The 23,560-nt window shown below is 44.4% G+C and overlaps 7 non-coding genes and 1 pseudogene across 7 annotated transcripts; all 8 read right to left on the bottom strand.

Annotated features, from left to right (window-relative positions):
- Window positions 1-1,216: 1,216 nt before the first annotated feature.
- LOC130336126 (U2 spliceosomal RNA) lies at window positions 1,217-1,407 on the bottom strand. Its single transcript, XR_008877603.1, has one exon. It is a non-coding gene; the product is annotated as a U2 spliceosomal RNA (small nuclear RNA).
- A 2,092-nt stretch (window positions 1,408-3,499) lies between these two features.
- LOC130336124 (U2 spliceosomal RNA) lies at window positions 3,500-3,690 on the bottom strand. Its single transcript, XR_008877602.1, has one exon. It is a non-coding gene; the product is annotated as a U2 spliceosomal RNA (small nuclear RNA).
- A 2,072-nt stretch (window positions 3,691-5,762) lies between these two features.
- On the bottom strand, window positions 5,763-5,965 carry LOC130336102 (U2 spliceosomal RNA; annotated as a pseudogene).
- A 7,195-nt stretch (window positions 5,966-13,160) lies between these two features.
- LOC130336123 (U2 spliceosomal RNA) lies at window positions 13,161-13,351 on the bottom strand. The gene has a single exon (XR_008877601.1). It is a non-coding gene; the product is annotated as a U2 spliceosomal RNA (small nuclear RNA).
- A 2,088-nt stretch (window positions 13,352-15,439) lies between these two features.
- On the bottom strand, window positions 15,440-15,630 carry LOC130336122 (U2 spliceosomal RNA). The gene has a single exon (XR_008877600.1). It is a non-coding gene; the product is annotated as a U2 spliceosomal RNA (small nuclear RNA).
- A 2,092-nt stretch (window positions 15,631-17,722) lies between these two features.
- LOC130336075 (U2 spliceosomal RNA) lies at window positions 17,723-17,913 on the bottom strand. Its single transcript, XR_008877571.1, has one exon. It is a non-coding gene; the product is annotated as a U2 spliceosomal RNA (small nuclear RNA).
- Window positions 17,914-20,001: 2,088 nt separating this feature from the next.
- On the bottom strand, window positions 20,002-20,192 carry LOC130336055 (U2 spliceosomal RNA). Its single transcript, XR_008877553.1, has one exon. It is a non-coding gene; the product is annotated as a U2 spliceosomal RNA (small nuclear RNA).
- A 2,079-nt stretch (window positions 20,193-22,271) lies between these two features.
- LOC130336121 (U2 spliceosomal RNA) lies at window positions 22,272-22,462 on the bottom strand. Its single transcript, XR_008877599.1, has one exon. It is a non-coding gene; the product is annotated as a U2 spliceosomal RNA (small nuclear RNA).
- Between the last annotated feature and the right edge of the window lie 1,098 nt (window positions 22,463-23,560).

Below are 23,560 nucleotides of genomic sequence, written 5' to 3'. Positions count from 1 at the left end.
ATATATATATATATATATATATATATATATATATATATTTCTCCGCCGAAATCACTTTTAAACCCATTTCCACCTTTTTTTCCCTTCTCTTCCTCTTACTTTTTTTTCACGTTTTTTTACGTTTTTCTCCTTTTCGCCTCTTTTCTGGGCGTATTATTCTTCTTTTTCTTCTTTTTTTTCGTCTAATGCATACCCCATCAGTGCAGCAATGCTTATTCAATACCGCCAGCAGATGGAGACACTGGGGGATAATTTTCTAAGGATTTATACTGATTTTTCCTGTCTGAATTTGTCGCACAGAAAGTTGCAGGCCAAATATGTGTGACATTTCTGCGACTTTAGCTTCTAGAGCATTTTTACAACATTATACATAGGTGCTGAATACATAAAAAGCGACTGTTCAGCGACAGACAAGTCGCATCGGCTGAAAGTAGGCCAGAATGTCAGTCCATGTTGGAGCAGGTTTAGATACAGTCTAAAGTATAGATCTCAAAGTCTGTGCACAGAATTTAGCAAGGGCCTCGCACCTTCTGATGCATCAGGTAGGTGCACAATAGCATAGCCTAACCCTCTGTACTTTGGTCTATATTGATGCGGGACATAGACAGCCAGCTGATGACCAATCCATTAGTGCAATGGATGGCTGGAAGCATTTGTCTTTGCCTTTGCAATACCACAGAAGCAATGCATGGTCAATGTACAGCAATGACACACCTGTGTGAACAGCCAGGAGACCCCCCCCCCCCCCCCCCCATGTTATGTTACATAGTTACATAGTTAGTACGGTCGAAAAAAGACATATGTCCATCAAGTTCAACCAGGGAATTAAGGGGTAGGGGTGTGGCGCGATATTGGGGAAGGGATGAGATTTTATATTTCTTCATAAGCATTAATCTTATTTTGTCAATTAGGAACATTCAGCACCCACCCGCTATCAAGGCAGCTGCCTATCATGTCATGCCCTACCTGCACAGGTGTGCTGGCTACTCAAATGATCCAATTAAGGAGGCCATTTAGTCAGCAGCAGCAGAAGTCCTGTGCCTGGACGCTCCAACAGCGGCCAGACACAAGCAGAAGCAGAAGCAGCAGAAGCAGCAGCAGCACCACCTTTTGTTTTTTGGCTGCAGCAGCAGCAAGGCCCACAGGGCTGGCTAGCTGGCTAGCCAGCAAGCAGGTAGCAATGAAAGTAGGAATCTTTCTTTTTAACCCTGTAAGGGGGTGGTGCACTGTACCCGAAGATACTGCCATATCGGGTCAATGCATAGGGCGACGGAAGCAAGCTTCGAAATCGGCCCCCGTTCTCAAAAATCCATTTAATATATGGTCCCCAGATAGGGGACGTATCAGATATTAAACTGATAAGAACAGATACTACACTTGATCTTAGCCAAAAGGCCGAGAAGCGATAACCGTGAAAGGGGCGGGCCCAACAAGGTGCCCTTCATGGGCACTATCACTGCTTGCTGTCAGGGAGGCTGCCAGACAATTTTCCATGCACACTCTGGGCTGGGGGGCAGTCAACCACCAGTACACACAGCAGAACCTAAACCCATACCATTATTGCTAAGCAGCAAGACAGGGGCCCATTGCACTCCCACGGGGCCTTTTTAAATGCAATCCATAACCCGGATTTGCCAGGAACCCTTCTTACTCCTCCTACTTGCATGTGACACTGGGCTTAGGATCTGCATAGGAAACACACACACAAGCACACACCTACCTTTGTTGCCTGCAGATGCCTCCTTGGCTGTCCCCAAACGGTATCAAACCAACACCCACGGGAAGCTGTAAGCATAGAGGACATGCCTGCACCCCATTGGACTTACCTGTGTGGGTTAAATCCGGGTTATTTGACAACCTATGGCGGTGATGGTTCTGCTCAGGCAGAGCAGTGCTGATGCTCCTCATAAAGCTGTCGCTGCTGTGAAGGTTCTAGGTGACATCACAAATCCCTATGGTTACATACACAACAAAGCTGGGTTGTTGTTGTTTACACTCTGCAAGGCCTGTGGAAGTGAGTGACATCATAGTACTGTAGTTCTGAGGGTTCTAGATGGATGCAACAATCTCCTGTTGCTTCTATGAAGGCCATAATAGACGACATCACCAAACAGCTCCATAGTCACATACACAGCAAAGGAGAGATGTTGTTTACACCTAGTGATGTCAGTGGTATTGAGTGACATCACAGCACAGTGCTAAGGCTCCTGGGCCTGGACACAGCAGCGGCTGCAATATCTCAACGGAGAATACGTTTATATATATATGTGTGTGTGTGCGCGTATATATATATATATATATATATATATATATATATATATATATTTCTCCGCCGAAATCACTTTTAAACCCATTTCCACCTTTTTTTCCCTTCTCTTCCTCTTACTTTTTTTTCACGTTTTTTTACGTTTTTCTCCTTTTCGCCTCTTTTCTGGGCGTATTATTCTTCTTTTTCTTCTTTTTTTTCGTCTAATGCATACCCCATCAGTGCAGCAATGCTTATTCAATACCGCCAGCAGATGGAGACACTGGGGGATAATTTTCTAAGGATTTATACTGATTTTTCCTGTCTGAATTTGTCGCACAGAAAGTTGCAGGCCAAATATGTGTGACATTTCTGCGACTTTAGCTTCTAGAGCATTTTTACAACATTATACATAGGTGCTGAATACATAAAAAGCGACTGTTCAGCGACAGACAAGTCGCATCGGCTGAAAGTAGGCCAGAATGTCAGTCCATGTTGGAGCAGGTTTAGATACAGTCTAAAGTATAGATCTCAAAGTCTGTGCACAGAATTTAGCAAGGGCCTCGCACCTTCTGATGCATCAGGTAGGTGCACAATAGCATAGCCTAACCCTCTGTACTTTGGTCTATATTGATGCGGGACATAGACAGCCAGCTGATGACCAATCCATTAGTGCAATGGATGGCTGGAAGCATTTGTCTTTGCCTTTGCAATACCACAGAAGCAATGCATGGTCAATGTACAGCAATGACACACCTGTGTGAACAGCCAGGAGACCCCCCCCCCCCCCCATGTTATGTTACATAGTTACATAGTTAGTACGGTCGAAAAAAGACATATGTCCATCAAGTTCAACCAGGGAATTAAGGGGTAGGGGTGTGGCGCGATATTGGGGAAGGGATGAGATTTTATATTTCTTCATAAGCATTAATCTTATTTTGTCAATTAGGAACATTCAGCACCCACCCGCTATCAAGGCAGCTGCCTATCATGTCATGCCCTACCTGCACAGGTGTGCTGGCTACTCAAATGATCCAATTAAGGAGGCCATTTAGTCAGCAGCAGCAGAAGTCCTGTGCCTGGACGCTCCAACAGCGGCCAGACACAAGCAGAAGCAGAAGCAGCAGAAGCAGCAGCAGCACCACCTTTTGTTTTTTGGCTGCAGCAGCAGCAAGGCCCACAGGGCTGGCTAGCTGGCTAGCCAGCAAGCAGGTAGCAATGAAAGTAGGAATCTTTCTTTTTAACCCTGTAAGGGGGTGGTGCACTGTACCCGAAGATACTGCCATATCGGGTCAATGCATAGGGCGACGGAAGCAAGCTTCGAAATCGGCCCCCGTTCTCAAAAATCCATTTAATATATGGTCCCCAGATAGGGGACGTATCAGATATTAAACTGATAAGAACAGATACTACACTTGATCTTAGCCAAAAGGCCGAGAAGCGATAACCGTGAAAGGGGCGGGCCCAACAAGGTGCCCTTTATGGGCACTATCACTGCTTGCTGTCAGGGAGGCTGCCAGACAATTTTCCATGCACACTCTGGGCTGGGGGGCAGTCAACCACCAGTACACACAGCAGAACCTAAACCCATACCATTATTGCTAAGCAGCAAGACAGGGGCCCATTGCACTCCCACGGGGCCTTTTTAAATGCAATCCATAACCCGGATTTGCCAGGAACCCTTCTTACTCCTCCTACTTGCATGTGACACTGGGCTTAGGATCTGCATAGGAAACACACGCACAAGCACACACCTACCTTTGTTGCCTGCAGATGCCTCCTTGGCTGTCCCCAAACGGTATCAAACCAACACCCACGGGAAGCTGTAAGCATAGAGGACATGCCTGCACCCCATTGGACTTACCTGTGTGGGTTAAATCCGGTGATGGTTCTGCTCAGGCAGAGCAGTGCTGATGCTCCTCATAAAGCTGTCGCTGCTGTGAAGGTTCTAGGTGACATCACAAATCCCTATGGTTACATACACAACAAAGCTGGGTTGTTGTTGTTTACACTCTGCAAGGCCTGTGGAAGTGAGTGACATCATAGCACTGTAGTTCTGAGGGTTCTAGATGGATGCAACAATCTCCTGTTGCTTCTATGAAGGCCATAATAGACGACATCACCAAACAGCTCCATAGTCACATACACAGCAAAGGAGAGATGTTGTTTACACCTAGTGATGTCAGTGGTATTGAGTGACATCACAGCACAGTGCTAAGGCTCCTGGGCCTGGACACAGCAGCGGCTGCAATATCTCAACGGAGAATACGTTTATATATATGTGTGTGTGTGCGCGTATATATATATATATATATATATATATATATATATATATATATTTCTCCGCCGAAATCACTTTTAAACCCATTTCCACCTTTTTTTCCCTTCTCTTCCTCTTACTTTTTTTTCACGTTTTTTTACGTTTTTCTCCTTTTCGCCTCTTTTCTGGGCGTATTATTCTTCTTTTTCTTCTTTTTTTTCGTCTAATGCATACCCCATCAGTGCAGCAATGCTTATTCAATACCGCCAGCAGATGGAGACACTGGGGGATAATTTTCTAAGGATTTATACTGATTTTTCCTGTCTGAATTTGTCGCACAGAAAGTTGCAGGCCAAATATGTGTGACATTTCTGCGACTTTAGCTTCTAGAGCATTTTTACAACATTATACATAGGTGCTGAATACATAAAAAGCGACTGTTCAGCGACAGACAAGTCGCATCGGCTGAAAGTAGGCCAGAATGTCAGTCCATGTTGGAGCAGGTTTAGATACAGTCTAAAGTATAGATCTCAAAGTCTGTGCACAGAATTTAGCAAGGGCCTCGCACCTTCTGATGCATCAGGTAGGTGCACAATAGCATAGCCTAACCCTCTGTACTTTGGTCTATATTGATGCGGGACATAGACAGCCAGCTGATGACCAATCCATTAGTGCAATGGATGGCTGGAAGCATTTGTCTTTGCCTTTGCAATACCACAGAAGCAATGCATGGTCAATGTACAGCAATGACACACCTGTGTGAACAGCCAGGAGACACCCCCCCCCCCCCCCCCATGTTATGTTACATAGTTACATAGTTAGTACGGTCGAAAAAAGACATATGTCCATCAAGTTCAACCAGGGAATTAAGGGGTAGGGGTGTGGCGCGATATTGGGGAAGGGATGAGATTTTATATTTCTTCATAAGCATTAATCTTATTTTGTCAATTAGGAACATTCAGCACCCACCCGCTATCAAGGCAGCTGCCTATCATGTCATGCCCTACCTGCACAGGTGTGCTGGCTACTCAAATGATCCAATTAAGGAGGCCATTTAGTCAGCAGCAGCAGAAGTCCTGTGCCTGGACGCTCCAACAGCGGCCAGACACAAGCAGAAGCAGAAGCAGCAGAAGCAGCAGCAGCACCACCTTTTGTTTTTTGGCTGCAGCAGCAGCAAGGCCCACAGGGCTGGCTAGCTGGCTAGCCAGCAAGCAGGTAGCAATGAAAGTAGGAATCTTTCTTTTTAACCCTGTAAGGGGGTGGTGCACTGTACCCGAAGATACTGCCATATCGGGTCAATGCATAGGGCGACGGAAGCAAGCTTCGAAATCGGCCCCCGTTCTCAAAAATCCATTTAATATATGGTCCCCAGATAGGGGACGTATCAGATATTAAACTGATAAGAACAGATTTTTTTTTTTTTTTTTTTTTTTTTTTTTTTTTCCTCAGTTACAGACTATTGTTTGGACGATCATCAGGTCACCTACCAAGACTCGTCACTTAAAACAATATCTGAAAAAACATCATACGGAAAAAACTAACTAAGGGAACCGAGTGCCAAGAAAAAGTGACCAAACAACAAAACAAAAAAAACATGTCAAAAACAATCACAGAAATTGGTCAAAAACTTACAGCTTTCTCCTTTACGTACTTCTTATAAATTCTTCCATCGTGTATGCATCCAGATTTTCTCCGCTTCTTCTTCACCAATTCTCTTTTTGTCCAGTAGAAAGATAGTAAAAATATTCCCTAAAAACAATCTTTTCAATTCCCTCGGAGAAATAACAACATTTTTAAAAACAAGCAAATTGCGTGAGTCCCATAAAACCTCTTTAAAAACAGAAAAAAGAATCCAATTAGTACGTGTATCTTCCTTTTTACTAAGATCTTGACCAATAAAAACTTTCTCAAAAGAAAAACTATTATATCCAGTGAGTTGGATTAAAAACCTCTTTAAAAACATAAAAAATTCTTTTGCATAAAAACAGTCCCAATAAAGGTGCACTAAGTCTTCTCTACCTCCACAACCCTCTCTTGGGCATCTGTCACTTATTCTCAAACCTCTTCCATTTAAAAAAGATCGGGTTGGGAGGCAGCCATGAAAGGACATCCAACTAACGTCTTTTTGTCTGTTTGATAGTCCAATAACTTTAAAAAACTTCCAAATCTTCACAGACTGAGCATTAGTGCAGAATGGTACTTCATATAATCTCTCATTTTTCCTTATTTCCTGTTCTATTTTGTTTTTATCAGGTTCACCTAAAGAGCTCAAACCAAATTGATCATTGAAAGACCTGAGGAGCACATAGAAGGTAGGTATCACATGTGCTATGGGTCTCCTCAAATCCCTCTCACACCAGCCCCATTTGGAAAACAACCATCCTGCAAGGTATTTACTCATGTCTGCCGCCCTAATATTGCACTGTATCAATTTAAAAATTAAAAGAAAATAGTGCACCTTTAAAAACAGATCAATATTTGGAAAGTTATATCCGCCCAAATTCATACTCTTCATCACTTCTTCTCTTTTCATTTTCTCCATCTTAGACCCCCAGAAGAACACAAAAAGCTTCCTTGTAACTCTCCTAGTCCATAACTTCCCTGGAGGAAGCACCATAGCCGTATACAAGAGAAGCGGTAGGATTACAGACTTAATGATAAGAACTTTCCCTTTAAGTGACAAGTTCCTTAACCTCCAGAAGGATAGCTTCTTCTCAATTTTACTGTCCAAAGTCTCATAACTTTTCTTTCCTTTGAGGTCTTTGTCAAATATTACTCCTAGCACTTCAATGTCTTCTTTTTCCTTAACACCATCCACTACTATATTCTCTTGGTTCCCAAAACTGCATAATTGGCACTTCCCCCAGTTCACATTCATCCCAGCCACACAACAAAAAATCCTCACATGCAAATTTACTCTGTTGAGATCTGCTTGGGATGTACAAGTAAAAACCACATCGTCCATATAACTTAAAACCTTTAACTTACTACCATCACTACCTGGAATAAAAACACCACTCACACATTTATCTTTCTGCACATTCTTCAACAGGCCCTCTATAACGCATATAAACAGAATTGGGGAGAGTGGGCATCCCTGTCTGACTCCAGACAAGACATTAAAAGCAGGCCCCACATGCCCATTTACTAAAATCTGACTTGTCACCCCATGATAAAAACTCATAATAACAGATAATAACTTTTCTGGAATACCTAAGTGTTTTAAAGCAATGAACATAAAATCATGTGCAACCTTATCATAAGCCTTTTCGAAATCTATGGACTCAACAAACAGTGCATTCTTGTTAAAGTTACTGTAATAAATAGAGTCTCTTAAAAGCAATAAATTATCTGTTATTTTTCTTTTCGGTACTGCACAAACTTGGTATTCTCCCACAAGGTGGTCCACTACATCACTCAGTCTATTAGCCACAATCTTAGCAATTATCTTGTAGTCACAATTTAATAAAGTTATAGGTCTCCAATTTTTAAGATCTCTGCCATCACCTTTTTTATGAATTAATGTTATGACCCCTTTCTTCATAGATTCAGCTAAAACACCTGAGTTAAAAACATATTGCACCACCCGTGTAAACTCTTTATTTAAAATATTCCAGAACGCGGAATAAAACTCAGCGGGGAGACCATCACAGCCTGGTGTCTTCCCTTTGGCCATCTTATCCAGGGCCTGCTTGATCTCCCCTTCACTAACATCATCAATCAAAAAATCTACTTTTTCAACAGGAACATTATTCTCCAAAATATTACAATAATCATTCATCTCCGTCTCACTGGCTCTGCTCTTATTACTAAAGAGTGTCTCATAAAATCTGCCAATCTCCTTCACCATCTCCTCTCCAAAAACTTCCCCCGTAGGGGTAAAAACAGATTTAAAAACACCTTTAGCATTAAAACATTTTTTAAAGAAATACCGTGTACACTGCTCATTTTCTTCTAGGTGCTGCACTTTAGACTTATATACAATATTCCTTCCCTTTTCCAACAACCTTTTTTTCATCTCCCCCTTCACCTTAACAATCTCATCCTCCACCTCCACACCAACACGTTTAAACTTATAGAGAGTCTCTAACCGGGATACAAGCCTTTCATCACTCCTCCTCTTCTCTTGTGCTCTCTTTATGCAAAACATCTTAAAGAAATTAGAAAACTCTCCTTTAGCCCATTCCCACCACACTAAGACATTACTAAAATCAGGTTGTTTAGAAACACAGGATAAAAACACATGATTAAAACCAGCCATTACTTCCTCATCTTCCAATAGACTTACATTTAATTTCCAGAGCCCCCTCCCAAAATTAAGGGACTCTGTGACACTTATCTCAGCCGACACCATCTTGTGGTCTGAGAAAGTTGACATCATTTGATTGCACCGGACCACCTTAATCCCATCAGAGACCAGGATGTAATCGATCCGGGATTTACAGCGGCCACTATCTGATATGTACGTATATCTTTCATCAGTGCTAACCATCAGTCCAACATCAGTAAAATGCAAGTCTTGAATAATTTGATTTAAAACATTGGAAGTAATATCAGTTCTAACCTCAGCAGAGCTCTCACGATCATTGACGGATCTAATGCAGTTAAAATCGCCAACAATAATAGTATCTTCACGACCAGGGATAAAAAACTTAAGGGACTCTAAAAAAGACAAACGTGCTTGTTTTTCTGCTGGAGCATACACATTAAAAATTCTCATCCTCTGGCCCAAAACCTCAAAAATTAAAACCATACAACGACCAGGTACTAAAGTTTGGCAATTTAAAACTTTAATGTCCCTGTTTCGCAATAAAATCCCAACACCTTCATTTTTGTTTTCTGCACATGTGGACCAGAAGGACTGCCCACACTTCCACTCATTTGCATAAGGTGCTGACTTTATTGCACACTCCTGTAAACATATCACATCACTTCTAACATTCTCAAGAATATCAAAAATTGCAGCTCTCCTAATTTCAGACTCAATACTTCTTACATTAATAGTTGTTACAACCAAAGTCATAATAACTAGGAAAAGAAAACCAAATGCTTTAAAATCCATCTTAACTTAGAAATTAACATTTTGGCCTTCAACTTTCCTATGTAAACTTGCAAAACAATCAGGCGACCCTATGTTAGAGTCCCTGTCTATTTCATTATCACTACCAAGAACAAGGGCTTCCTGATCCTCAGACCAGCTCCCTGTCTTACACCTTTTATTCACAACCTGCACATCCTCATCTTCCTCCTCCTCTTCTTCCTTACTGCGAGAAACTCTCTGACCAGGTGTTAGAGATCTCTGAGATGACCCAACAACTTCCATTCCCTCCTCCTCCCCCACAATTGGGTTTGGACATTCAATATCATCCATAGCCTCTTCACTAGAAAGAACATCACCATACACTGTCTCAATTTTCTCCACCACTTTCACTTTTTTTGCTTTTTTCTTTTTCACCAAGGTAAATTCACCTCCCACACCTGTCTCCTCACCAGTCACAGCAGTGGAAACACCCTCCTCCCCTGACCTCTCCTGAGTGCTAATGTGCTCCACTATCACAGAACTTTCCTCAGCCACCTGTGCCACATTAACACTCACACTCACACTCTCACCAACTCCAGGAACAAACCTCCCTCCCCCTTTTTCTCTTTGTTCTCCTCTATTCCCAGCTGCATCAGCATAACTTCTCTTCTTTTTATACCACATATCACAGCCTCTTGCCAAATGTTCCTCACTTCCACAGATATCACATGTCTTCTTCTCTGTACAGATACTTGCTTCATGACCAGTTTTCCCACAATTTCTGCAACATTCTCCTTTCTCAGGGCAATAATCCTGCACATGGCCATAGGCATGGCACTTTCTACAATATTGCAACTGGCCTTCATAAAAGCAGAAACCTCTCTCTCCTCCGATAGAAAACACTTGTGGTATGCTCTTCCTTCCATCTTGCATTCCTTCATCTTTTTTAAATTTTACAATAAACTTTCTCTTACAATTAAAGTACCCAAACTTGTTCTTAAGTCTTCCTATAAATTTCACTTCCTCGCAATACCGGAACAAAAAGTTTGTAACCATTTCATCAGAAACCTTAGGATTATACATGTGGACAATTACTACCTTTGTTGTATTCATAAATAACGGTTCCACTTTAATCTTCTTCATTATAGCAGGCTCACTTTTTCCTCTTCATTTCTTCAAGATCCATATAGACTCTCTGGCAAATCTCAGAACCACAAAAAGTAATATCATAAATTCCTTGCCTAGGAAAATCCTGTATAGCCAATACATTCCATACCTGTAGGTAATCAAGCTTGCGAAGAATCTCCACAACGATTTGGTCAAGTCCGATCGTCCCCCGGTGCTCGCCAGGAACGTAGATCCGCACCGTGTCCTCAAGTCCACGCGCCTTCTCGCTCATTTTTGCAGGTAAAACCCACGATCGCAGCTCAGCAACAATCCAGGGCCCCCCGTAAAGAGGGCCCCGATCACCACTCCTTTCAACCCAAACCACGCACAGAAATCCACACGTGATCTTAGCCAAAAGGCCGAGAAGCGATAACCGTGAAAGGGGTGGGCCCAACAAGGTCCCCTTCATGGGCACTATCACTGCTTGCTGTCAGGGAGGCTGCCAGACAATTTTCCATGCACACTCTGGGCTGGGGGGCAGTCAACCACCAGTACACACAGCAGAACCTAAACCCATACCATTATTGCTAAGCAGCAAGACAGGGGCCCATTGCACTCCCACGGGGCCTTTTTAAATGCAATCCATAACCCGGATTTGCCAGGAACCCTTCTTACTCCTCCTACTTGCATGTGACACTGGGCTTAGGATCTGCATAGGAAACACACACACAAGCACACACCTACCTTTGTTGCCTGCAGATGCCTCCTTGGCTGTCCCCAAACGGTATCAAACCAACACCCACGGGAAGCTGTAAGCATAGAGGACATGCCTGCACCCCATTGGACTTACCTGTGTGGGTTAAATCCGGGTTATTTGACAACCTATGGCGGTGATGGTTCTGCTCAGGCAGAGCAGTGCTGATGCTCCTCATAAAGCTGTCGCTGCTGTGAAGGTTCTAGGTGACATCACAAATCCCTTTGGTTACATACACAACAAAGCTGGGTTGTTGTTGTTTACACTCTGCAAGGCCTGTGGAAGAGTGACATCATAGCACTGTAGTTCTGAGGGTTCAAGATGGATGCAACAATCTCCTGTTGCTTCTATGAAGGCCGTAATAGACGACATCACCAAACAGCTCCATAGTCACATACACAGCAAAGGAGAGATGTTGTTTACACCTAGTGATGTCAGTGGTATTGAGTGACATCACAGCACAGTGCTAAGGCTCCTGGGCCTGGACACAGCAGCGGCTGCAATATCTCAACGGAGAATACGTTTATATCTATGTGTGTGTGTGCGCATATATATATATATATATATATATATATATATATATATATATATATATATTTCTCCGCCGAAATCACTTTTAAACCCATTTCCACCTTTTTTTCCCTTCTCTTCCTCTTACTTTTTTTTCACGTTTTTTTACGTTTTTCTCCTTTTCGCCTCTTTTCTGGGCGTATTATTCTTCTTTTTCTTCTTTTTTTTCGTCTAATGCATACCCCATCAGTGCAGCAATGCTTATTCAATACCGCCAGCAGATGGAGACACTGGGGGATAATTTTCTAAGGATTTATACTGATTTTTCCTGTCTGAATTTGTCGCACAGAAAGTTGCAGGCCAAATATGTGTGACATTTCTGCGACTTTAGCTTCTAGAGCATTTTTACAACATTATACATAGGTGCTGAATACATAAAAAGCGACTGTTCAGCGACAGACAAGTCGCATCGGCTGAAAGTAGGCCAGAATGTCAGTCCATGTTGGAGCAGGTTTAGATACAGTCTAAAGCATAGATCTCAAAGTCTGTGCACAGAATTTAGCAAGGGCCTCGCACCTTCTGATGCATCAGGTAGGTGCACAATAGCATAGCCTAACCCTCTGTACTTTGGTCTATATTGATGCGGGACATAGACAGCCAGCTGATGACCAATCCATTAGTGCAATGGATGGCTGGAAGCATTTGTCTTTGCCTTTGCAATACCACAGAAGCAATGCATGGTCAATGTACAGCAATGACACACCTGTGTGAACAGCCAGGAGACCCCCCCCCCCCCCCCCCATGTTATGTTACATAGTTACATAGTTAGTACGGTCGAAAAAAGACATATGTCCATCACGTTCAACCAGGGAATTAAGGGGTAGGGGTGTGGCGCGATATTGGGGAAGGGATGAGATTTTATATTTCTTCATAAGCATTAATCTTATTTTGTCAATTAGGAACATTCAGCACCCACCCGCTATCAAGGCAGCTGCCTATCATGTCATGCCCTACCTGCACAGGTGTGCTGGCTACTCAAATGATCCAATTAAGGAGGCCATTTAGTCAGCAGCAGCAGAAGTCCTGTGCCTGGACGCTCCAACAGGGGCCAGACACAAGCAGAAGCAGAAGCAGCAGAAGCAGCAGCAGCACCACCTTTTGTTTTTTGGCTGCAGCAGCAGCAAGGCCCACAGGGCTGGCTAGCTGGCTAGCCAGCAAGCAGGTAGCAATGAAAGTAGGAATCTTTCTTTTTAACCCTGTAAGGGGGTGGTGCACTGTACCCGAAGATACTGCCATATCGGGTCAATGCATAGGGCGACGGAAGCAAGCTTCGAAATCGGCCCCCGTTCTCAAAAATCCATTTAATATATGGTCCCCAGATAGGGGACGTATCAGATATTAAACTGATAAGAACAGATACTACACTTGATCTTAGCCAAAAGGCCGAGAAGCGATAACCGTGAAAGGGGCGGGCCCAACAAGGTCCCCTTCATGGGCACTATCACTGCTTGCTGTCAGGGAGGCTGCCAGACAATTTTCCATGCACACTCTGGGCTGGGGGGCAGTCAACCACCAGTACACACAGCAGAACCTAAACCCATACCATTATTGCTAAGCAGCAAGACAGGGGCCCATTGCACTCCCACGGGGCCTTTTTAAATGCAATCCATAACCCGGATTTGCCAGGAACCCTTCTTACTCCTCCTACTTGCATGTGACACTGGGCTTAGGATCTGCATAGGAAACACACACACAAGCACACACCTACCTTTGTTGCCTGCAGATGCCTCCTTGGCTGTCCCCAAACGGTATCAAACCAACACCCACGGGAAGCTGTAAGCATAGAGGACATGCCTGCACCCCATTGGACTTACCTGTGTGGGTTAAATCCGGGTTATTTGACAACCTATGGCGGTGATGGTTCTGCTCAGGCAGAGCAGTGCTGATGCTCCTCATAAAGCTGTCGCTGCTGTGAAGGTTCTAGGTGACATCACAAATCCCTTTGGTTACATACACAACAAAGCTGGGTTGTTGTTGTTTACACTCTGCAAGGCCTGTGGAAGTGAGTGACATCATAGCACTGTAGTTCTGAGGGTTCAAGATGGATGCAACAATCTCCTGTTGCTTCTATGAAGGCCGTAATAGACGACATCACCAAACAGCTCCATAGTCACATACACAGCAAAGGAGAGATGTTGTTTACACCTAGTGATGTCAGTGGTATTGAGTGACATCACAGCACAGTGCTAAGGCTCCTGGGCCTGGACACAGCAGCGGCTGCAATATCTCAACGGAGAATACGTTTATATCTATGTGTGTGTGTGCGCATATATATATATATATATATATATATATATATATATATATTTCTCCGCCGAAATCACTTTTAAACCCATTTCCACCTTTTTTTCCCTTCTCTTCCTCTTACTTTTTTTTCACGTTTTTTTACGTTTTTCTCCTTTTCGCCTCTTTTCTGGGCGTATTATTCTTCTTTTTCTTCTTTTTTTTCGTCTAATGCATACCCCATCAGTGCAGCAATGCTTATTCAATACCGCCAGCAGATGGAGACACTGGGGGATAATTTTCTAAGGATTTATACTGATTTTTCCTGTCTGAATTTGTCGCACAGAAAGTTGCAGGCCAAATATGTGTGACATTTCTGCGACTTTAGCTTCTAGAGCATTTTTACAACATTATACATAGGTGCTGAATACATAAAAAGCGACTGTTCAGCGACAGACAAGTCGCATCGGCTGAAAGTAGGCCAGAATGTCAGTCCATGTTGGAGCAGGTTTAGATACAGTCTAAAGCATAGATCTCAAAGTCTGTGCACAGAATTTAGCAAGGGCCTCGCACCTTCTGATGCATCAGGTAGGTGCACAATAGCATAGCCTAACCCTCTGTACTTTGGTCTATATTGATGCGGGACATAGACAGCCAGCTGATGACCAATCCATTAGTGCAATGGATGGCTGGAAGCATTTGTCTTTGCCTTTGCAATACCACAGAAGCAATGCATGGTCAATGTACAGCAATGACACACCTGTGTGAACAGCCAGGAGACCCCCCCCCCCCCCCCCATGTTATGTTACATAGTTACATAGTTAGTACGGTCGAAAAAAGACATATGTCCATCACGTTCAACCAGGGAATTAAGGGGTAGGGGTGTGGCGCGATATTGGGGAAGGGATGAGATTTTATATTTCTTCATAAGCATTAATCTTATTTTGTCAATTAGGAACATTCAGCACCCACCCGCTATCAAGGCAGCTGCCTATCATGTCATGCCCTACCTGCACAGGTGTGCTGGCTACTCAAATGATCCAATTAAGGAGGCCATTTAGTCAGCAGCAGCAGAAGTCCTGTGCCTGGACGCTCCAACAGGGGCCAGACACAAGCAGAAGCAGAAGCAGCAGAAGCAGCAGCAGCACCACCTTTTGTTTTTTGGCTGCAGCAGCAGCAAGGCCCACAGGGCTGGCTAGCTGGCTAGCCAGCAAGCAGGTAGCAATGAAAGTAGGAATCTTTCTTTTTAACCCTGTAAGGGGGTGGTGCACTGTACCCGAAGATACTGCCATATCGGGTCAATGCATAGGGCGACGGAAGCAAGCTTCGAAATCGGCCCCCGTTCTCAAAAATCCATTTAATATATGGTCCCCAGATAGGGGACGTATCAGATATTAAACTGATAAGAACAGATACTACACTTGATCTTAGCCAAAAGGCCGAGAAGCGATAACCGTGAAAGGGGCGGGCCCAACAAGGTCCCCTTCATGGGCACTATCACTGCTTGCTGTCAGGGAGGCTGCCAGACAATTTTCCATGCACACTCTGGGCTGGGGGGCAGTCAACCACCAGTACACACAGCAGAACCTAAACCCATACCATTATTGCTAAGCAGCAAGACAGGGGCCCATTGCACTCCCACGGGGCCTTTTTAAATGCAATCCATAACCCGGATTTGCCAGGAACCCTTCTTACTCCTCCTACTTGCATGTGACACTGGGCTTAGGATCTGCATAGGAAACACACACACAAGCACACACCTACCTTTGTTGCCTGCAGATGCCTCCTTGGCTGTCCCCAAACGGTATCAAACCAACACCCACGGGAAGCTGTAAGCATAGAGGACATGCCTGCACCCCATTGGACTTACCTGTGTGGGTTAAATCCGGGTTATTTGACAACCTATGGCGGTGATGGTTCTGCTCAGGCAGAGCAGTGCTGATGCTCCTCATAAAGCTGTCGCTGCTGTGAAGGTTCTAGGTGACATCACAAATCCCTTTGGTTACATACACAACAAAGCTGGGTTGTTGTTGTTTACACTCTGCAAGGCCTGTGGAAGTGAGTGACATCATAGCACTGTAGTTCTGAGGGTTCAAGATGGATGCAACAATCTCCTGTTGCTTCTATGAAGGCCGTAATAGACGACATCACCAAACAGCTCCATAGTCACATACACAGCAAAGGAGAGATGTTGTTTACACCTAGTGATGTCAGTGGTATTGAGTGACATCACAGCACAGTGCTAAGGCTCCTGGGCCTGGACACAGCAGCGGCTGCAATATCTCAACGGAGAATACGTTTATATCTATGTGTGTGTGTGCGCATATATATATATATATATATATATATATATATATATATATATATATTTCTCCGCCGAAATCACTTTTAAACCCATTTCCACCTTTTTTTCCCTTCTCTTCCTCTTACTTTTTTTTCACGTTTTTTTACGTTTTTCTCCTTTTCGCCTCTTTTCTGGGCGTATTATTCTTCTTTTTCTTCTTTTTTTTCGTCTAATGCATACCCCATCAGTGCAGCAATGCTTATTCAATACCGCCAGCAGATGGAGACACTGGGGGATAATTTTCTAAGGATTTATACTGATTTTTCCTGTCTGAATTTGTCGCACAGAAAGTTGCAGGCCAAATATGTGTGACATTTCTGCGACTTTAGCTTCTAGAGCATTTTTACAACATTATACATAGGTGCTGAATACATAAAAAGCGACTGTTCAGCGACAGACAAGTCGCATCGGCTGAAAGTAGGCCAGAATGTCAGTCCATGTTGGAGCAGGTTTAGATACAGTCTAAAGCATAGATCTCAAAGTCTGTGCACAGAATTTAGCAAGGGCCTCGCACCTTCTGATGCATCAGGTAGGTGCACAATAGCATAGCCTAACCCTCTGTACTTTGGTCTATATTGATGCGGGACATAGACAGCCAGCTGATGACCAATCCATTAGTGCAATGGATGGCTGGAAGCATTTGTCTTTGCCTTTGCAATACCACAGAAGCAATGCATGGTCAATGTGCAGCAATGACACACCTGTGTGAACAGCCAGGAGACCCCCCCCCCCCCCCATGTTATGTTACATAGTTACATAGTTAGTACGGTCGAAAAAAGACATATGTCCATCACGTTCAACCAGGGAATTAAGGGGTAGGGGTGTGGCGCGATATTGGGGAAGGGATGAGATTTTATATTTCTTCATAAGCATTAATCTTATTTTGTCAATTAGGAACATTCAGCACCCACCCGCTATCAAGGCAGCTGCCTATCATGTCATGCCCTACCTGCACAGGTGTGCTGGCTACTCAAATGATCCAATTAAGGAGGCCATTTAGTCAGCAGCAGCAGAAGTCCTGTGCCTGGACGCTCCAACAGGGGCCAGACACAAGCAGAAGCAGAAGCAGCAGAAGCAGCAGCAGCACCACCTTTTGTTTTTTGGCTGCAGCAGCAGCAAGGCCCACAGGGCTGGCTAGCTGGCTAGCCAGCAAGCAGGTAGCAATGAAAGTAGGAATCTTTCTTTTTAACCCTGTAAGGGGGTGGTGCACTGTACCCGAAGATATTGCCATATCGGGTCAATGCATAGGGCGACGGAAGCAAGCTTCGAAATCGGCCCCCGTTCTCAAAAATCCATTTAATATATGGTCCCCAGATAGGGGACGTATCAGATATTAAACTGATAAGAACAGATACTACACTTGATCTTAGCCAAAAGGCCGAGAAGCGATAACCGTGAAAGGGGCGGGCCCAACAAGGTCCCCTTCATGGGCACTATCACTGCTTGCTGTCAGGGAGGCTGCCAGACAATTTTCCATGCACACTCTGGGCTGGGGGGCAGTCAACCACCAGTACACACAGCAGAACCTAAACCCATACCATTATTGCTAAGCAGCAAGACAGGGGCCCATTGCACTCCCACGGGGCCTTTTTAAATGCAATCCATAACCCGGATTTGCCAGGAACCCTTCTTACTCCTCCTACTTGCATGTGACACTGGGCTTAGGATCTGCATAGGAAACACACACACAAGCACACACCTACCTTTGTTGCCTGCAGATGCCTCCTTGGCTGTCCCCAAACGGTATCAAACCAACACCCACGGGAAGCTGTAAGCATAGAGGACATGCCTGCACCCCATTGGACTTACCTGTGTGGGTTAAATCCGGGTTATTTGACAACCTATGGCGGTGATGGTTCTGCTCAGGCAGAGCAGTGCTGATGCTCCTCATAAAGCTGTCGCTGCTGTGAAGGTTCTAGGTGACATCACAAATCCCTTTGGTTACATACACAACAAAGCTGGGTTGTTGTTGTTTACACTCTGCAAGGCCTGTGGAAGTGAGTGACATCATAGCACTGTAGTTCTGAGGGTTCAAGATGGATGCAACAATCTCCTGTTGCTTCTATGAAGGCCGTAATAGACGACATCACCAAACAGCTCCATAGTCACATACACAGCAAAGGAGAGATGTTGTTTACACCTAGTGATGTCAGTGGTATTGAGTGACATCACAGCACAGTGCTAAGGCTCCTGGGCCTGGACACAGCAGCGGCTGCAATATCTCAACGGAGAATACGTTTATATCTATGTGTGTGTGTGCGCATATATATATATATATATATATATATATATATATATATATATATTTCTCCGCCGAAATCACTTTTAAACCCATTTCCACCTTTTTTTCCCTTCTCTTCCTCTTACTTTTTTTTCACGTTTTTTTACGTTTTTCTCCTTTTCGCCTCTTTTCTGGGCGTATTATTCTTCTTTTTCTTCTTTTTTTTCGTCTAATGCATACCCCATCAGTGCAGCAATGCTTATTCAATACCGCCAGCAGATGGAGACACTGGGGGATAATTTTCTAAGGATTTATACTGATTTTTCCTGTCTGAATTTGTCGCACAGAAAGTTGCAGGCCAAATATGTGTGACATTTCTGCGACTTTAGCTTCTAGAGCATTTTTACAACATTATACATAGGTGCTGAATACATAAAAAGCGACTGTTCAGCGACAGACAAGTCGCATCGGCTGAAAGTAGGCCAGAATGTCAGTCCATGTTGGAGCAGGTTTAGATACAGTCTAAAGCATAGATCTCAAAGTCTGTGCACAGAATTTAGCAAGGGCCTCGCACCTTCTGATGCATCAGGTAGGTGCACAATAGCATAGCCTAACCCTCTGTACTTTGGTCTATATTGATGCGGGACATAGACAGCCAGCTGATGACCAATCCATTAGTGCAATGGATGGCTGGAAGCATTTGTCTTTGCCTTTGCAATACCACAGAAGCAATGCATGGTCAATGTACAGCAATGACACACCTGTGTGAACAGCCAGGAGACCCCCCCCCCCCCCCCCCCATGTTATGTTACATAGTTACATAGTTAGTACGGTCGAAAAAAGACATATGTCCATCACGTTCAACCAGGGAATTAAGGGGTAGGGGTGTGGCGCGATATTGGGGAAGGGATGAGATTTTATATTTCTTCATAAGCATTAATCTTATTTTGTCAATTAGGAACATTCAGCACCCACCCGCTATCAAGGCAGCTGCCTATCATGTCATGCCCTACCTGCACAGGTGTGCTGGCTACTCAAATGATCCAATTAAGGAGGCCATTTAGTCAGCAGCAGCAGAAGTCCTGTGCCTGGACGCTCCAACAGGGGCCAGACACAAGCAGAAGCAGAAGCAGCAGAAGCAGCACCACCTTTTGTTTTTTGGCTGCAGCAGCAGCAAGGCCCACAGGGCTGGCTAGCTGGCTAGCCAGCAAGCAGGTAGCAATGAAAGTAGGAATCTTTCTTTTTAACCCTGTAAGGGGGTGGTGCACTGTACCCGAAGATACTGCCATATCGGGTCAATGCATAGGGCGACGGAAGCAAGCTTCGAAATCGGCCCCCGTTTTCAAAAATCCATTTAATATATGGTCCCCAGATAGGGGACGTATCAGATATTAAACTGATAAGAACAGATACTACACTTGATCTTAGCCAAAAGGCCGAGAAGCGATAACCGTGAAAGGGGCGGGCCCAACAAGGTCCCCTTCATGGGCACTATCACTGCTTGCTGTCAGGGAGGCTGCCAGACAATTTTCCATGCACACTCTGGGCTGGGGGGCAGTCAACCACCAGTACACACAGCAGAACCTAAACCCATACCATTATTGCTAAGCAGCAAGACAGGGGCCCATTGCACTCCCACGGGGCCTTTTTAAATGCAATCCATAACCCGGATTTGCCAGGAACCCTTCTTACTCCTCCTACTTGCATGTGACACTGGGCTTAGGATCTGCATAGGAAACACACACACAAGCACACACCTACCTTTGTTGCCTGCAGATGCCTCCTTGGCTGTCCCCAAACGGTATCAAACCAACACCCACGGGAAGCTGTAAGCATAGAGGACATGCCTGCACCCCATTGGACTTACCTGTGTGGGTTAAATCCGGGTTATTTGACAACCTATGGCGGTGATGGTTCTGCTCAGGCAGAGCAGTGCTGATGCTCCTCATAAAGCTGTCGCTGCTGTGAAGGTTCTAGGTGACATCACAAATCCCTTTGGTTACATACACAACAAAGCTGGGTTGTTGTTGTTTACACTCTGCAAGGCCTGTGGAAGTGAGTGACATCATAGCACTGTAGTTCTGAGGGTTCAAGATGGATGCAACAATCTCCTGTTGCTTCTATGAAGGCCGTAATAGACGACATCACCAAACAGCTCCATAGTCACATACACAGCAAAGGAGAGATGTTGTTTACACCTAGTGATGTCAGTGGTATTGAGTGACATCACAGCACAGTGCTAAGGCTCCTGGGCCTGGACACAGCAGCGGCTGCAATATCTCAACGGAGAATACGTTTATATCTATGTGTGTGTGTGCGCATATATATATATATATATATATATATATATATTTCTCCGCCGAAATCACTTTTAAACCCATTTCCACCTTTTTTTCCCTTCTCTTCCTCTTACTTTTTTTTCACGTTTTTTTACGTTTTTCTCCTTTTCGCCTCTTTTCTGGGCGTATTATTCTTCTTTTTCTTCTTTTTTTTCGTCTAATGCATACCCCATCAGTGCAGCAATGCTTATTCAATACCGCCAGCAGATGGAGACACTGGGGGATAATTTTCTAAGGATTTATACTGATTTTTCCTGTCTGAATTTGTCGCACAGAAAGTTGCAGGCCAAATATGTGTGACATTTCTGCGACTTTAGCTTCTAGAGCATTTTTACAACATTATACATAGGTGCTGAATACATAAAAAGCGACTGTTCAGCGACAGACAAGTCGCATCGGCTGAAAGTAGGCCAGAATGTCAGTCCATGTTGGAGCAGGTTTAGATACAGTCTAAAGCATAGATCTCAAAGTCTGTGCACAGAATTTAGCAAGGGCCTCGCACCTTCTGATGCATCAGGTAGGTGCACAATAGCATAGCCTAACCCTCTGTACTTTGGTCTATATTGATGCGGGACATAGACAGCCAGCTGATGACCAATCCATTAGTGCAATGGATGGCTGGAAGCATTTGTCTTTGCCTTTGCAATACCACAGAAGCAATGCATGGTCAATGTACAGCAATGACACACCTGTGTGAACAGCCAGGAGACCCCCCCCCCCCCCCCCCCCCCATGTTATGTTACATAGTTACATAGTTAGTACGGTCGAAAAAAGACATATGTCCATCAAGTTCAACCAGGGAATTAAGGGGTAGGGGTGTGGCGCGATATTGGGGAAGGGATGAGATTTTATATTTCTTCATAAGCATTAATCTTATTTTGTCAATTAGGAACATTCAGCACCCACCCGCTATCAAGGCAGCTGCCTATCATGTCATGCCCTACCTGCACAGGTGTGCTGGCTACTCAAATGATCCAATTAAGGAGGCCATTTAGTCAGCAGCAGCAGAAGTCCTGTGCCTGGACGCTCCAACAGGGGCCAGACACAAGCAGAAGCAGAAGCAGCAGAAGCAGCACCACCTTTTGTTTTTTGGCTGCAGCAGCAGCAAGGCCCACAGGGCTGGCTAGCTGGCTAGCCAGCAAGCAGGTAGCAATGAAAGTAGGAATCTTTCTTTTTAACCCTGTAAGGGGGTGGTGCACTGTACCCGAAGATACTGCCATATCGGGTCAATGCATAGGGCGACGGAAGCAAGCTTCGAAATCGGCCCCCGTTCTCAAAAATCCATTTAATATATGGTCCCCAGATAGGGGACGTATCAGATATTAAACTGATAAGAACAGATACTACACTTGATCTTAGCCAAAAGGCCGAGAAGCGATAACCGTGAAAGGGGCGGGCCCAACAAGGTCCCCTTCATGGGCACTATCACTGCTTGCTGTCAGGGAGGCTGCCAGACAATTTTCCATGCACACTCTGGGCTGGGGGGCAGTCAACCACCAGTACACACAGCAGAACCTAAACCCATACCATTATTGCTAAGCAGCAAGACAGGGGCCCATTGCACTCCCACGGGGCCTTTTTAAATGCAATCCATAACCCGGATTTGCCAGGAACCCTTCTTACTCCTCCTACTTGCATGTGACACTGGGCTTAGGATCTGCATAGGAAACACACACACAAGCACACACCTACCTTTGTTGCCTGCAGATGCCTCCTTGGCTGTCCCCAAACGGTATCAAACCAACACCCACGGGAAGCTGTAAGCATAGAGGACATGCCTGCACCCCATTGGACTTACCTGTGTGGGTTAAATCCGGGTTATTTGACAACCTATGGCGGTGATGGTTCTGCTCAGGCAGAGCAGTGCTGATGCTCCTCATAAAGCTGTCGCTGCTGTGAAGGTTCTAGGTGACATCACAAATCCCTTTGGTTACATACACAACAAAGCTGGGTTGTTGTTGTTTACACTCTGCAAGGCCTGTGGAAGTGAGTGACATCATAGCACTGTAGTTCTGAGGGTTCAAGATGGATGCAACAATCTCCTGTTGCTTCTATGAAGGCCGTAATAGACGACATCACCAAACAGCTCCATAGTCACATACACAGCAAAGGAGAGATGTTGTTTACACCTAGTGATGTCAGTGGTATTGAGTGACATCACAGCACAGTGCTAAGGCTCCTGGGCCTGGACACAGCAGCGGCTGCAATATCTCAACGGAGAATACGTTTATATCTATGTGTGTGTGTGCGCATATATATATATATATATATATATATATATATATATATATATATATATATATATATATTTCTCCGCCGAAATCACTTTTAAACCCATTTCCACCTTTTTTTCCCTTCTCTTCCTCTTACTTTTTTTTCACGTTTTTTTACGTTTTTCTCCTTTTCGCCTCTTTTCTGGGCGTATTATTCTTCTTTTTCTTCTTTTTTTTCGTCTAATGCATACCCCATCAGTGCAG

This window comes from Hyla sarda, unplaced genomic scaffold (assembly GCF_029499605.1).
Source record: "Hyla sarda isolate aHylSar1 unplaced genomic scaffold, aHylSar1.hap1 scaffold_467, whole genome shotgun sequence".
Taxonomy (NCBI): domain Eukaryota; kingdom Metazoa; phylum Chordata; class Amphibia; order Anura; family Hylidae; genus Hyla; species Hyla sarda.
This window is presented reverse-complemented; position numbering and strand designations above follow the sequence as displayed.